Below are 16,945 nucleotides of genomic sequence, written 5' to 3' on the forward strand. Positions count from 1 at the left end.
CAAGTCTGATGTCCTCTTACAGGAAGTTAAGGGTTTTGCCTAACTGTACTTGTGAAACAACGTTACAAGGTTTTAAAAATCAATTTCCGATAAATTAATTTGCAAACTGGGTTCCGGCTTCTCCTCTTTTGTAATTGAATAAAGTTTGTTCTGTTCCAGTCCTCCCACCCACCCCCCCAAAAAAAATCAATTGCAAGTCACTGATTCGTTGCAAAAAACAATCAACTGTGGGCTAAAAAATAGTATCGGAATTTAGATTTTGCGTATTTATTTGTAGAGCCTTGAACTAGCTAATGCTCCTTTGGTTTCTAAATTATTCATGTTGGGTCTAAAGTCAATTTCAGTCAAAGAAATAACTTTTAAAGCTGTTTGCATTCTTCTAGTTTGAGTTGCAAAGATAGAGGGGAGAGAAAGGGAGGTTAGGAAAAAGAGAGAGGAGAAAAGAGAGGAAGAGAGAGAGAGAGAAATGAAGAATAGAAGGAAAGAAAATTAGCTACAGAATGGAGAAGGAGAAAAAAAAAGTAGAGACAGAATGAAGTTCAGGTTTGTAATATCTAAAGATCAGCCTGTCTCTTCTGGATATCGACCCCTAATCAGATCCCAGAACCAGACTGATTCTTAACTCTGACCCTATACAATCCCACATTCTAAACCTAAACATCTCATATCAGTTCCTGACCCTGAACAAGCTAAGCCCTAACCCTGACCCTAAACCCTGATTCTGTTACTTGCACTGCAGATTTGAACTTTAAAGAATCGAAAATATTCATTCCCCAAGTGGACATTCACATCCAGAGATGGTGTTTCATGGGCTTACAGTGGGTTAGGCAGCCTGTGGCCTTTCAGCCTTCAACGTCCCCCTCTGCATTGGTTTTGTCACCCATCCCTCACAGCCTCTAAAGACACTGACTGAAAGAAAAACACTTCCTTGGTCTTCCATTCCTTTCAGTGCCTCTTCCCTTCTCAGTCAAGCATCTTCAACTATCTGGACATATTTTCTTTGCTTCTATTTTTTCACCTCCCACTCACTCCTCCATGCTCTCTTTCCATTGCCTCTTTCTCTAAAATTGCTTTTACTGGGCTTCCCTGGTGGTGTAGTGGTTAAGAATCCATCTACCAATGCAGCGGACATGGGTTCGAGTCCTGGTCTGGGAAGATCTCACATGCCACGGAGCAACTAAGCCCGTGAGCCACAACTTCTGAGCCTGTGCACCTAGAGTCTGTGCTCCGCAACAAGAGCAGCTACCACAATGAGAAGCCCGCACACCGCAACAAAGAGTAGTCCCTGCTTGCCGCAACCAGAAAAGCCTGCTCGTAGCAACGAAGACCCAACGCAGCCAAATATAAAATAAATTTATTAAAAATTAATTTTTAAAAATTTATTTAAAAAAACAAAAAAAATTATTAAAAATAAATTAATTTTTAAAAATAAAATAAATAAAGTAAAATTGCTTCTACCAAGGTTGAGATTCTGGGGGAGGGTAAGAGTCCAGTTGAGGTGGACATCACACTCCAGGTTGCAAAACTACCTCCAGTCGTGAAGATGTGAGAAGTTTATTTTTCCTTCGGATAAAGCAAATTAACTAATACAGACAATCACCCCCAATTACCAGATGAATTTAGGATATGTGACAAATGGTGCTGTCAAGTCCTCTTACTTGAGGACTAGTTACTGTTTACCTTAAGAACATGTATGTGGGGGTTGTATCTGTCTGGCTATATAAGGGAGTGAGCTTTCTTTCTGTCTTTCAATTTCTTAGCAAACTGCCTGTAGTGCACATCACATTCTGGTTTAATGCTGTAATAAAACTTTTTCTTTTTTCTCTTCTACCTGTGTGGAGAGGTTTTCTGGGTTGAGAAAAGCCTTTGTTTTTCTTTTTTTTTTTTTTCTGTTTTAAATTGAATATATTTGACATATAACACTGTTTAAATTTAAGGTATACAATATTTTAATTTGATACATTTATATATTGCTCTATGATTGCCACTGTAGCAATATTTCACACCTATATCCCACTACATAATTATCTTTTCTTTTTAGTGGTTGGAATAATTAATTTCTAGTCTTTTAGCAAGTTCGATGATTATAATAAAATGTTGTTGTCTCTATTCATGTTAGAGCTCTATGGCTTATTTACTACTTGTTGCAAGTCTGCACCCTTAAACAACATCTCTCCTATCCCCGGCAAGCCCATCTCCTTGTTACCGACCAAGGTTCCTGGCCTCCTTAATCAATAGAAATTGATCAGAGGCCAGCCAAGAAATTCAGGCAAGGCCTTATTGGGGTCCCTGCTGCAGCAGGGGGGAATGAGAACAAGTAACAGGTTTCCTTGCTGGCTCGCTCTCTGAGGGGGCTGCGAGCTGGTCCCTCACATGGGGGGAGGGTAGGGGTGTGTCCAGCGGTGGGGCTGGAGGAGGGGCTGATGTGGTTTGCCCACCCCTCAGGTGGTGGTGTGTGCAGGGGGCATGCGCAGTACCCCGATTTTGCTCCCGACCCCCTGCTTTTGCTCCCAGCTCTTTAGAAGTGGCAGTAGGGCTTTTTGGTCCCTTTGTATCTTGTCCAGATTTTGCCCCAACTGCGCATGCACGCAGTTATTTTTTTTAGCCCCTTATAGTTTCTTTGTATTTTGTTGCTCAAGGAGACGTTTGTCCAGGTGCAAGCGTTGCAGCACTGCAGCATAGGGTCCACGTCCCAGCCTGTCTCATCCTGGTAACCACCATTTTTACTCTCTGTTTTTATGACTTTGGCTTTTTAAGATTCCACATATAAGTGATATCATACAGTACTTGTCTTTCTTGGTCTGACTTAATCTCCCTTAGCATCAGGCGCTCAAGGTCCATCCGTGTTGTCACAAATATCTATAGCAGGATGTCCTCCTTTCTCGTGATGGAATAATATTCCATTGTGTGTGTGTATATATATATATATATATATATATATATATATATATATAGGTCTATACCCCAGAAGTGGAATTGCTGGATTTCATTTTAGTTACATTCTCGAAACACCCCTGACCTTCTGAATTTCTAAGACATCACCTTGCTGGCCAATCCTCAGAGAGGAGGTGCAGCCCTCTCCTTACAGATCATCAATGAAGATAGCCCCATGACCTTGATCATCTTTACAGAGCTCACTGGCCCCGGGGGTGGCTGAGACCTCTGAGGAAGGAGCGTGGCCCCAGGCCCCTGACCTATTCTCAGTCAGTCACCTCCTCTGTTTCTCCACAGGCCCAGTGGCACAGCCCTCCATCTGAACCAGCAATACCACAATCACAGAACATAAGGACCCTGCCGTCCTGACCTGCCTCTCAAATGACGCTGGGATCTCCATATGCTGGTTCTTCAATGGCTAGAGTCTACTGCTCACAGAGAGGATGAAGCTGTCCCTGGACAACAGCAACCTCTCCATAGACTCCGTCAGGAGGGAGGATGCTGGGGATTATCAGTGTGAGGTCTCCAACCAGGGCAATTCCAGCAGAAGTGACCCCCTCAGGCTGGATGTGAAATGTAAGTGACCACTCGCCCCATGCTACATCTTCCCGGGAGGATTACTCTACAAACAGTGTGCAAAATGGATAGAGGTCACAGGGGGCAAAATAGCAGTTAAGAGACCATTATAGTAAACAGATGGCAAAATCTTAATAGCTCCATCTCTGGAAAAAATACAATTAGTTTCTAATCCTGGGTCTGGCATTTACTCTGTGACCTTGTACAATATTTTTTTTTTCTGGCACACTTTCTTTATATGGTAAAAATAAAAAGTATGTAAGATTTACCATTTAAATGATTTTTAAGTTTATAGCTCAGTGGCATCAAGTACATTCACATTGGTTTGCAATCATTACCCATATACATCCACTACATTTTGGTTAGTATTGTCATCTGAAAATATTATCTTCCAGTCCGTGAACACAGAATGTCTTTCCATTTATTTATGTCTTTAATTTCTCTTACTATGTTTTCTCCTTTTTGAAAAATTGTTTTTCAGTTTTTCTGTGTACAAGTCTGTCACTTACCTGGTTAAGTTAATTCCTAAAGGTTTTATTCTGATTGATGCTGTTATAAATGGAATTTTTAAAGTTTCCTTTTCATACTGTTCACTTTTCATGTATAGAAAATACAACTGTATTTATGTGTTGGTTTAGTATCCTGCAGCTTTGCCAAATTTGCTTATTAGCCCTAACAGTTTTTTGTGACATTTTTAGGGTTTTCTATATAAGGTCACATCATCTGCAAACAATTAATTTTGCTTCTTCATTTACAATTTCGATGTCTTTTATTTCTTCTTCTTCTTTTTTTTTGCCTACTTGGTCTGACTATTACTTTCTTTTTTTTTTTTTTTTTTTTTGCGGTACACGGGCCTCTCACCGTTGTGGCCTCTCCCGCTGCGGAGCAGAGGCTCCGGACGCGCAGGCTCAGAGGCCATGGCTCACGGGCCCAGCCGCTCCGCGGTATGTGGGATCTTCCCGGACCGGGGCACGAACCTGTGTCCCTTTCATCAGCAGGCGGACTCTCAACCACTGCGCCACCAGGGAAGCCCTGACTATTACTTTCAATACTATTTTGAAGAGAAGTGGCAAAAGCAGGCATCCTTATCTTGTTCTTGACCTTAGTGGAAAAACTTTCAGGCTTTCACATTTAGAATGATGTTAGATATGGGTTTTAATATATGGCCTCTATTATGTGGAGGTAATTTCCTTCTATTCTGAGTTAGAGTGTGATGAAAGGATTTTGAATTTTGTCTAATGCTTAAACTGATTTAATCTCCTTCTTAGTTATAGGTCTATCATATTTTCTATGTCTTTGTGATTCCACCTTGGTAGCTTTTGAGTTTCTAGGAATTTGTCTAATTCATCGAAGTTATGCAACTTGTTGGCATATAATTATTCATAATACTCTTGTAATTCTTATTATTTCTTGAGAATTGGTAGTTATGTTCCCACTTTCATTTCTGATTCAATCTGAATCTTCCCTTTTTTTCTTGAGCATTCTAGTTAAAGGTTTGTCAATTTTGTTAATCTTTTTTGAAGAACCAATTTTTGTTTTTATCGATTTTCTCTATTATCTTTCTATTCTCTGTTTATCTCCACTCTAATTGTTATTATTTCCTTCCTTCTGCTAGCTCACGGTTTGGTTTATTCTTCTTTTGCTAGTTCCTTAAGTTGTAAAGTTCGGTTGCTGATTTGAGATCTTTCTTTTTTTTTCAATGTAAGCATTAACAGTTATAAACTTCTTGCACAAGATTATTAACTACTCTGAGCCTCAGATTCCTCAACTGAAAATTGCAGTAAAAGCACCTGCTTCATGGCATTATTTCAAAGATTTAATGTACTATTAAATTAAACTCTTGGTAAAATGCCACACACAGAGGAAAATGTTCCATAACTGTTAGATGCTATTACTACTACTATTACCATTAGGCTCTATAAAATCAGGTACTCCTACAGTCAAGGACTACCTGACTCTAGATCCACCTGTTAGCTGTATGACAATGGGCACGTTTTTTCACCACTGGAAGCCTCAAGTTTTTCACCTATGAAATGGAAATAATGTCGATCTGGCAGGGTTATATGAATCAAATGAGATATATGTAAAGTATATAGCCCACGCGCCTAGAGCCCATGCTCTGCAACAAGAGAAGCCACCGCAGTGAGAAGCCTGTGCACCACAACGAAGAGTAGCCCCCGCTCGCTGCAGCTACAGAACGCCCGCGCGCAGCAACGAAGACCCAACACAGCCAAAAATAGAATAAATAAATTAATTTTTTTAAATGGATAACCAACAAGAACCTACTGTATAGCACAGGGAACTCTGCTCAATGTCATGTGGCAGGCTGGATGGGAGAGGAGTTTCGGGGAGAATGAATACATGTATATGTATGGCTGAGCCCCTTTCCTGTTCACCTGAAACTATCACAAATTTTTAATTGGCTATACTCCAATATAAAACAAAACGTTTTAAAAAAAAGAAAATTTATTCCTTGAAGGAACAAGTAGAGACTTGTTGTTTTGCAGAGCATCTCCCACTGTAAAATAATGTCACCTTCATTGACTCTTCGTTTTTCTTTCGATGACAGTTGATTCAACACAAGGAAGTTCTTCTGGCCTCTCAGGTGGTGCTATTGCCGGCATCGTGATTGGAGTCCTGGCTGGCGTAGCTCTGAGAGCACCCCTGGTGTATTTCCCGTATATGAGGTAGACTGAAGGGTATGATGCCTTTCCTCTTGTTCTGCTTTCTCTGAGGCTAATCGTCATGCTCGGGAGAGGGAAGGAGACTTCATCTCTGTCTCTGGACCTGGATCTGCTCCTTATGCTTCCTAAAGCCCTGCTTCTTGGCACTAATTCTGATGGGTCTCTTCTTCCCTGGTCTTCATGCTTCCTGTGCCCTACTCTGTCTTGGGCATAGTTATTCCCAACCCCACCTGGTTTAGAGGGAGCAGAACCAATTATGTCCCTCTGTCCCCAGTCAGGGAAGCCAAGGTCCAAGAAGGAAAACTAATGAGGAAATGAAAGAAGCAAGAGGAAGGGGGTCCTGCGCTCTGTCGACAACAGTAGCAGGAGGAGGGGACAGGACAGGAAGAGAACCTAAGAAAAGCAGAAACAACCAAAGGCCTCCTGGGCAATAAATAAAGTGACAAAGAAACAGCATCTACCTACAAAAGGGGAAAGGTGTCAGGGTAGAAATAAGCTCAGAAGCAGTTGGCATGAATGGTCCCAAATGTGAACAGCCAGTAAGCAGGAGAGGAGTAAACACCAGAAGGGATGATGGGTAGATTGAAGGAGGAGGTCCTCAGAGGAAAGAGGACCAACCAAGGTATAAATGAACACTGAGGAGCCCCAAGGAGTCATGCTGACAGGGTCCTTCCTAATTCAAGGAGCAAAGGTCCTGTGCCTGGGAATAGCAGTTACAGTGTCTGATATTTATTTAGGGCAAGTGACCAGCGCGATCTCACAGAGCACAAATCCTCAGACCACAACCAGAGTAAGTAAACCTGCTCACCTAGTGAGAGCTCGTATGTTCTACTATATACCCTGCCCTACCAGGGAATCCCGGATTTCCAAGTGAATCCCTACCTTCTGAATTATTAGACGGGATCTCAGTTTCCCAAGCTTAAACTGGCATAGGTCCTCACGCCCTTCCTAGCCATGTAAGATTCCTCTGAGACACAGCTGGGGGAGAGACACTCGCCCCTCCTAGGCCAGGCAAGCCAAGCAGGCCATGAGATGGACATGTTTCCAGGAGCCTTTTCCTCATCCTACCTCCTTCCCCCTCCTGCCTCTATTACGGATGCGGGCATCTCCTTTGGTGAGACTTTCCCTGCCTTTGGTGCTCTGGGTACTGTGGGCCTCAATGCCCCTCCCTGCCGCTGCAGCCTGCTGCAGAGACACACACCTGGGCAAAACTCATGCCTTGTGAACTGGAAGAAATCTTCGGAAGTGCACTGAGGCCTCTCCCCACCTCTCCTTGGTCTAATGCCCTGGGGTCTGGACCGCAGACTGAGGGAAGTGAATTCCTTAAGTCTTAATCATGGGCCACCCCCCCCACCCCACCCTCTCACCACCTGCCCCCTCCTTCAGCTAGAAGCACAACAGCTTCGGAACACCACATTCTGAGGCCATAAGTCAGCTCTGCATTTTCATGGGTTGGTAACTTCTTTTGCTTCCCCAGGTCAGGGCTAAAATTCACCCAACAAGCCAGTTTCATTGGCTCTTTTTCTCATGAAAATATCTCTGTGTAGAATGGGTTATTCTTGAAGACACAAATGGGAGATCAAGTTTGGATCAAAGTTCCTTACTGCAACAACATACAAAGAAGTATTGGTTAATCACTCCCATGGGTCTAATTCATGCAAGAATGTTGACTTTAGAATTTTTCCCATCCTGTATTTCAATCCTGGCTGTGACCTTGAGCAAGTAACTTAACCTCGTTGATCCTCAGCTTTGCCCTCTGTAAAATGGGCATGCTGCCTACTTCAAAGAGAAGGTCAAGGAATTAACTGACAGAAATGTAAAGCCCTCATCACAATGCCCAGCTCGAGAAAGGCACTAGATCATTCTCCTTCCTCTGCCTCCTATCTGATCCTGCCCTTACTGTCAAATGATCATTTCCATTCTAATGGGTCTGAGGCCTTAGTTCCTTTACTGTCTATTAATAAATTTTACTGAATATTCTCATCTTAACCTTCAATAGAATATACATACATACTGAAAAGTGCTTAAATCATATTTTAACAATCTGAACAACCCATGTAAGTAGCACCCAAATCGATAAATAAAACATGTCATTCCCCCCCGCCAAAAAAAGACCTCCAGTTACTTCCCTTCAAAGAGTAACCACTATCCTCACTTCCAATGCACTGGACTAGTTTGCCTGATTACGCTCTTACATAAAGGAAAAACACAGTATGTCCTTACATGTATCTGGCTTCTTTCATTCAAAATTGTTTTGTAAGATTCATCCATCTCATTGTATGCCCTTGTGCTTAAGTGATTCTCATTGCTGTATCATCGTATTTCACTGTAGCATTCCATAATCTCTCTCTCCTAATGATCATTCAACAGGATGTTAGTAAGCAGAGAAAATGGGTAATAAAAGCCCTTCTCTGAAGCTAAAAGTTTCAAAGTGGTGAAAGCATGTGGTGCTGAATCACACTGGACAAGGTGAGGGCCTGGCCTACGACACTGATTTAATTGACTGCTGTTCATTCCTTTCAGATGGACGAAGGTGCATATTCTGCCCTGAACTTCAATGCCCAGGAATCAAAGAAACCAACTTCAGCCTCCCATCCCCAACAGCCACAGAAGTGGTTTATTGAGAAGTTAAAAAAAAAAAAAAAAGAAGAAGAAGTAGTGTTCCCTGCATTACTGACTTATTCCAAGTTTCTCATCCCCATCGCTAGGAGATTCTTTCACCCTTAGGGAAAGTGGGAAGTGTGTCTTCCGCCCCGCACCTCCCTAATGACACACATCCTGGCTGCCAGGTCACAGCCCCTTCCTTCAGTGTCAGTAGATGAAAAGGTACATCGAGGAGGAGGTCTGGAGGAAACCCAACCTTCCTTGTCATTGAACTTTGGCAAAGCAGACCTTGGGAGAGAGTTGCCAGAACGTCCACCCCTCCCATTTGCTGACCTAGACCAGTTTTATTTATTTATTATAAATTTATTTATTTGTTTGTTTTTTATTTTTGGCTGTGTTGGGTCTTCGTTGCTGCGCGCGGGCTTTCTCTAGTTGCGGCGAGCGGGGGCTACTCTTCTCGTTGTGGTGCACGGGCTTCTCACTGCAGTGGCTTCTCTTGTTGCGGAGCACGGGCTCTAGGTGTGTGGGCCTCAGTAGTTGTGGTGCGCGGGCTCTAGAGCGCAAGCTCAGTAGTTGTGGCGCACGGGCTTAGTTGCTCCGCCTCATGTGGGATCTTCCCAGACCAGGGATTGAACCCGTGTCCCCTGCATTGGCAGGCGGATTCTTAAGCACTATGCCACTAGGGAAGCCCTAGACCAGTTTTAAACTTGCATATTCAGAGCACACTCATTCCTTCCCACCTCAGTCCTGTCCTATTGGAGTCTAACTTGAATTTGCCATAACCTTGAGAGTTATGTCCTTATGCACTGAAATGCATGTGCCAGAAAAGAAGAGAGAGAAACAGGAAAAGGAAAAGCTTCTCCTAGCTCTTCAAAGTCCAGTATAAATCCACAGGAAAATACATATATAACCAATTTAGGACTGCAAATTCTACACCTTTGTCTACTGTCAGCATTGTCTACCTGCAGGATCAGGGCCTAAACACCTTGCTGCTTACCTAGAACACCACCTAGGCCCTTTGGAAAACTCTTCTTCAGAGAACTACTAGAAGAAACTAAAAAACTACTTGTCTAGGTCCATAAGTAATTCCTAATAAAAAATGCAAAAAATGCAGGTACGTTTAAATAACTTTATGGGCTTTACTCCAGGAAGTGCCCACAGAGGAAGGGGTTATTGCTTTAGGGGGCAGTTGGCTCTTAACACATACAATCTGCTGGGACTTGGGAAAGGAATCAGAAAGCTACCCTTCAGAGATGATCTAAGTAATTGCTAAAGAATGCACAGTTTGTGGTACTGAGTTTTTCCCCTTCCTTCTGAGACATTCTGCAATTTTAATTGTTGTAACTCCTTTCTATGTGAAAGGGGTTGTTTACTTAATTTGCTGTGTAAGCCAATCTGACTGCCTTAGGTGAAAGACGCCACCAAAACCCCTCAAGTCCCTCTGGCCAGAAGCTCCTCAAGCTTTTTATGTCAGGGGCTCCACATAGAAAATAAGAAGAAGCAGTTTTCTACATTCATGGCCAGAAAGGGATCTCGCTCAGTTTCTAGGCGCCTCAGACCAACCATCAGCACCATTCTATTCCGTGTTTCTGCCTGTGCACGTTCCATCCACCCCACTCACCTTCTCAGGAAACCTTGGCCTCTGCTAAGGTGTGTTTGGTTCTTGAGAAGCAGGAGCACCTGAAGGGGACACGACCACCCACGCAGCTGGCCTCGTTTACAACCTAGAAAGCTGCACTGGTGCTGATGCTCCTTAGGACACAAGGGGAGGATTATAGCTCAGCTCTGGGCTTCGTGAAAGCCTCTGAAATTTGTTTTCTCCCATGGGGTCTATGAGACCCAATGTGTCAGCACAAAAAGGACGGGCAGGAGAAGGAGAGGCACGTCTACTTCCCACCCAGCCTCCTTCTGCATGGATGGAACCTCCTTGAGGCTGTTGAGAGAAAGGTTTTATTCCATATTCATTACTTGATCTAATGCTGTGTGGAACTGGCCCCCTCAAAGAGGGTTGGTTGGGAGTTCTCTGTACTCAGGTACCTCTTTCAGGGTTTTTTAACCCTGACACAGACTGTATATACCTCCCCTTATCCACGCTATTCTGTGTAATTTAATTTTGCCTGGCTAAGGCCGCGTCTGAATTATTTGTATAATTTGCTCTATATTTATAATAAAAATTATATATCAGGCATCAACATGCTGCCTCACAGTTGGTACTATTTTCTACAATGTCTTCTTTACAGGCAGAAGAAACAGGAATTGCTTAATAGGGAGTCAGCGTGAGCCTATTTCTAAGTCCACATGGTATCTGATCCAGTGATCAGAGAATTCGCTCAATTCATTTGCACACCTGCTAACAAAGTGAGTCTATCTAGAGCAACAAGCCACAGCTCCAACCTGCCTGGGAGAAACTGCCTGTCTTCCTCTGGGACAGAAGATGACTTCATGAGTAGAAGATCTCCTGGCCTCTTTACTAGGGACAAATCACACTTCCCACGCAGGTGGCTCCAGTGAGTCAGATGCAGCGATACAGCTTTCACTCCAACAGTCTCCACGGCTTCAGGGGTATAGAAATCTCTCTAGCACCCTCTCTTCCTTGTACGCTGTTCCTTTCTTTCTGCCCCTCAGAGGGTCAGAGCTCTTCTAACCTGGGTAACCTTCATTCCTTAATTAACCTGTTATCTCATTTCCTTCACTTCCAAGCAATTGAAACGTGTGCTGTCTTTCTCCTTCCTCATGCCCTGGTTTCTCCTGGCCCTCTGCAGTGCTGGCTCCCTTCCCAAGACCACTGGAAGCAGCAGAAAATCAGCACCCATCTCTTGGCCAATTCAAAAGTACTTTCACTGTCCTCACATTGTTCACTTTTACCACATCTGAGACCACACACAACTTCTTCCTTCTGGACACTCTCCTCCTACCAGCCCCACCTGTGCATTGCACCCCGACCTCAGATTTCCTACTCAGACCTGCTTGTCTCGCTCCACACCACCCTCTTTCCACAGCTTCCATGACCTCTCTGCAGGGGGCTCCTTCATCTATATCTCTAGCCCGTCTACTTCCCAGAACTCATGACACACCCAAATACCTTCTGAAATTGCTCCCCATCTGAACTGGCTTTTCCCCCACAGGTCACTCTCTCTTCTCAGTGACGCCACTGCTTCCTCGGCCCTTGCTCTTTCGTTTTCTAGATTCAATACATCGTCGAAGCCTGTTGATTCCTTGTTTAACATCTCTCAGTTATGTCATTCTCTCCATTCCCATACACCTAAATAACCCAGGCCCTCAACACCTCTGCTGGAAATACTGCTTCCAGTACTGAATTCTCATCTTTGGTGTCTACTGAAATCTCCCTTGCACACTACTGCCTCATTGCCTTCCTACAAACTGGTCCACTCTCCTACGCAAGAACCTACAGTGACCTCCCCTGGTCTACCAGATGAGTTCAAATTTCTTCCTCTTTACTAATACTTCTGACTTCCTTTCCCACTACTCTCTAGTATTATTCCTCCATTCTAATTAGCTCTGTCTCCTTATCCATCCCTGATCCTCTTCCCCATACACACATAGAATTCTTAGTCCCAATAATATGCCTGAAATCAACTACCAAACAGGGCAATGTCCTTTCTCTTATCTCATGGAGCAGTTACCCACACCAGTCATCACAAGCAAAAACTCCAACCATGGGGAAGATGAGGACCCTGTAGCATTAACGTGTAAACCTCAGATTCCTGACCAACCTGTGACTGAGAATCTTTTCCTGATGACCAATTTATGTGTTCATGAAATCCTTACGGAGCACCTACTGTGCTACAGGTCTCGGTGTTAGACCCCATGAAAGATGCAGAGGTGAGAACTACAGGGTCCCTACCCCAGGGAATATAAAGCAGAAGACAAGAGAGGAGACATAAAAAATCATAATACAGAAGTAGAAATGGAAAATGCCACAAGAGAAGAGAGGGAGAAATCCAATGGGAAATATGACTACACATGAAACGACTGGGAAAATTTTAAAAACAACTGGTATTCAGACCACACCCACAGATTCCATTTAATTGGTGTGGGGTGGAACCCAGGCACTGGTAATCTTTAAAGTTTCCAAGATACTTTTAATGTGTAGCCAGGATGGAGAACCTCTGCTATAAGAAGTAAGACTTAAGTCTAAAAGCAGTGGGTTTTAGTTAGGAGTATAAATCAGAATTACCTAGGGAACACTTTCCACATTCATAAGCCTATAAACCATCACTAAAGAAGCTGATACAGTATGTCTGGAGTGAGACCTGGGCTTTATATTTTGAAAAGCTCCCAGGTGATTCTCACATGTATTTTATGTTAGCAAACACCTAAAACATAGCTATGATGGATATACAAAAATAAACTCAAAATGGATTAAAGACCTAAATGTAAGACTGGATACTATAAAACTCCTAGAGGAAAACATAGGCAGAACACTCTTTGACATAAATCACAGCAATATTTTTTTGGATCTGTCTCCAAAAGCAAAAATAAACAAATGGGACCTAATTAAACTTAAAAGCTTTTGCATAGCAAAGGAAACCATCATCAGAACAAAAAGACATCCTACTGAATGGAAGAAAATATTTGCAAATGATATGACTGATAAAGTGTTAACATCCAACACATATAAACAGCTTATACAACTCAACATCAAAAAAGCAAACGACGCAATTAAAAAAAGGGCAGAAGAACTGAATATACATTTTTCCAAAGAGGAAACACAGGTGGCCAAAAGGCACATGAAAAGATGCTCAACGTGGCTAATCATCAGAGAAATGCAAATCAAAACCACAATGAGGTATCACCTCACGCTTGTCAGAATGGCTATCATCAAATAGAACATAGGGACTTCCCTGGTGGTCCAATGGCTAAGACTCCACGCTCCTAATGCAGGGTGCCTGGGTTCGATCCCTGGTCAGGGAACCAGATCCTACATGCCGCAACTAAGAGTTCACATGCCACAACTAAAGATCCCTTGTGCGTCAACTAAGACCCAGCACAGCCAAATAAATAAATAAATAAATATTAAAGGAAAAAAAAGAACACAAAAAAGAAATATTGGAGAAGATGTGGAGAAAATGGAACCCTCCTACACTGTTGGTGGGAATGTGAATTGGGGTAGCCACTGTGGAAAACAGTATGGCGGTACCTCAAAAAATTAAAAATAGAATTACCATATAAGCCAACAACTTCACTGTTGGGTATATAACCAAAAAAACTACAAAAACATTAATTCGAAAAGATACATGCACCTCAATGTTCATAGCAGCATTATTTACAATTCCCAAGGTATGGAAGTAACCTAAGTGCCCATCAACAGACGAATGGATAAAGAAGAAGTGATATATATATGTACACACACACACACACACACACACAATGGAATATTATTCAACCATAAAAAAGAATGAAATTTTGCCATTTGCAGCAACATGGACAGACTTGAAAGGCTTTATGCTAAGTGTAATAAGTCAGAAAGACAAAGACAAATACAGCCTCTCTTCATCCATAAATCGGGGGAAGGAAGAATTAATCTAAATGACCTCTAGGCTTTGCTATTCAAAGTGGGGACCAATAACCAACAGGAACGGCATCATCCAAAAGCTTATTAGAAATGCAGAATCTCAGGCTCCGCCAGAAAAATCAGATTTGTATTGAACAAGATACTCAGGTGATCTGTAAGCACATTAAAGTTTGGGTCACTTCTCTAAAGTGTCTGCCACTTCTACAATGCAATAGTTTCAGACTCACCTCAACTCTGTCACTTAGCAGGGGAAAAAAAAAAATTTACCTCATCGCTTCACTTGCGCCCTTTTCCTGATCCTAACCAGAGCTCTCAGGCTTGCCCATATCCCTGTAGGGTTTTCAGAAACACGGATGGGGCAGCGCTGCCGCCTTGTGGTCATGATCCGTAAATGCACGTGATCTTACCGTTCTCACCTGGAAAGGAGGCGGGAGGGTTGGCAGAGGGGGGTGACGTCTAAGTCACAGATGAGATAAGAGAATCACAACCACCCACAATGACTGGAAGTAACTGTCAGACAGACCTGGGCCTACATCATAGAGTAATGTCACATTTCAAAGGGCAGATTTTATAATACCTAATAAAATGTGGTATTAGTGGGAATCCTGGGTCCCAGACCAAGCTCTACCCTTGGAAACTTCAAGAAAAAAAAAATCACTGTGACAGTTATTTTCAGACATCCAGCCCCCACCTGAACTCCATCAGTAAACTTGTAATATTCCAACTTACTTTGCTCTGACAGTTGTCTCTCACCCTGAGCCAAAGTGTGTCTGATGCAGACTCACCAAGCCTGCGGCCACTCTGTGTAGGCACAGAAATAAGCCTCATACCTTTCACACAACAGACCTTCACATTCTTGTGAACAACCACCATACGCCCTTCCATCTCCCCTCAGCCACTTCCAAAAGGACATATTCGGAAGTTCCCTGTACTCTCCTGTCACCTTCTGAAGGGCAAGTGAAGTGTGTCAACCAGAGCAGAAACTCTGAGTCCTGGGAGTGTCCCAAGCACAGCAGCAGAGGAACAGGACGACCCACATCCCCATTCTGAGCACTTCACCTGTATTTAGAAAGCCAAATCCCACGTCAGCTCATGTGAAGAGATGGGTTCTCGACTTGTGCTGCTACCCAGTCATCCCATAGCTGTGTAGGTGTATACTTTTTGTTGTTTTATTTTTTATTTTTTTTGCGGTACGCGGGCCTCTCACCGTTGTGGCGTCTCCCGTTGCGGAGCACAGGCTCCGGACGCGCAGGTTCAGCGGCCATGGCTCACGGGCCCAGCCGCTCCGCGGCATGTGAGATCTTCCCGGACCGGGACACGAACCCGTGTCCCCTGCATCGGCAGGCGGACTCTCAACCACTGCGCCACCAGGGAAGCCCCTGTTGTTTTATTTTTAAGAAATATCTATTAGAGCCTGCGATGCACTATGCGCTGGAGACACAAGGATGAATCAGACCTGGTCCCTGCCCTCACTGAGGGCCAGGTACGGAGGGAAACCAGTCCAAAGCCAGAGCATTGCGGTTACATGAGAAACACTTTGACAGAGGTGAACACAGACGTGGGGGCCCATCTCGTCAACCCCCTGTGAAGACTGTCCACTCCGGGTTTTCTGGGCTCCCGTTTTCCTCATTTCAAGCTCAAAGTGAAAAAGAAAGAGAACGCAAGTGTCCCCGATTTTTGCAGTCAAGGTTCAACCAGACATTTCTCTCTGGATAATCCAAGATGTTGGTGGGCTCCCACTTTATTCTGATGTCCTCGCTCTCCTATCAGAGCTCACCACACCGGCACATGCAGCAGCCCGGCAGCCGCATACTAGCAGACATTCCAGCAAGTCAGGAAACTTGAGTTTTTCTTCCCTGGCTTTAGGGATAACTGACTGTGATCTTGAACAAGTCACATAACTTCCCTGAGCTTTCATTCCCGCTTCCATAAAGTGGAGCAGCTGGACTAACTCTCCACGGGTCTATGTGTGTAGTGGGAGCTCCTTAGAGATAGCGTCACAGCTTCTTCTTCGCGGGAGTCACCACCTGCAAATACCGGGCATACATTATGGACTCAAATGCTCACTGAATGTGTGTATGAATAAATGACTCTTCTTAGAGCAACAGGAAGCATGGAGTCAATCAACAAGCATTTGTGAATGTCTACTACATATACTGTAGAGTGGGGAAACCAAATAACAGTGGGAAAATGGTTATTTCTCCCACTTTCCCCTTACCTCCTTCCTGGAGGGGGAACTTTGTAAGTCACAAAGACTGTGCTTACACAACTAAAGTTCTCAAGACGAGCTCTAATTAGTTGTCAATACTAACAAGAGAAGAGTCTGACTCTTTTCCAGGGAGAAGCCACATCGGTGGTTTACATCAGACCAAGCGCAGACCGAGCCTCCAACTCGAGGACAATCTCCACTGCCTAGCACAGTGCCTGCCGCCTGCAGATGCTTTATAAACTTTGTAGTAGCAAAGTCTACAATCAACCCTCCAACATGTCCATAGGCAGAAATAATCTGAAATTGAGAGGATAAGAATGAGCAAACAAAAACCATGCCTGGCCTCTTCCCTCCTCTTGGCTGGAACAAAAGTCACACCACCTTTACTCACTCCTGCCTGGA

At 43.6% G+C, this 16,945-nt stretch overlaps 1 protein-coding gene across 1 annotated transcript in view; it reads left to right on the forward strand.

Annotated features, from left to right (window-relative positions):
* CXCL17 (C-X-C motif chemokine ligand 17) overlaps positions 1–16,945 on the forward strand; it is a 95,469-nt gene that overhangs the window by 66,014 nt on the left and 12,510 nt on the right. The window contains exon 8 of the mRNA XM_067719886.1: positions 3,232–3,510. The gene's annotated coding sequence lies outside the window, so the exon portion shown is untranslated. The remainder of the gene's footprint in view (positions 1–3,231; positions 3,511–16,945) is intronic.

This window comes from Pseudorca crassidens, chromosome 20 (genome assembly GCF_039906515.1).
Source record: "Pseudorca crassidens isolate mPseCra1 chromosome 20, mPseCra1.hap1, whole genome shotgun sequence".
Taxonomy (NCBI): Eukaryota; Metazoa; Chordata; class Mammalia; order Artiodactyla; family Delphinidae; genus Pseudorca; species Pseudorca crassidens.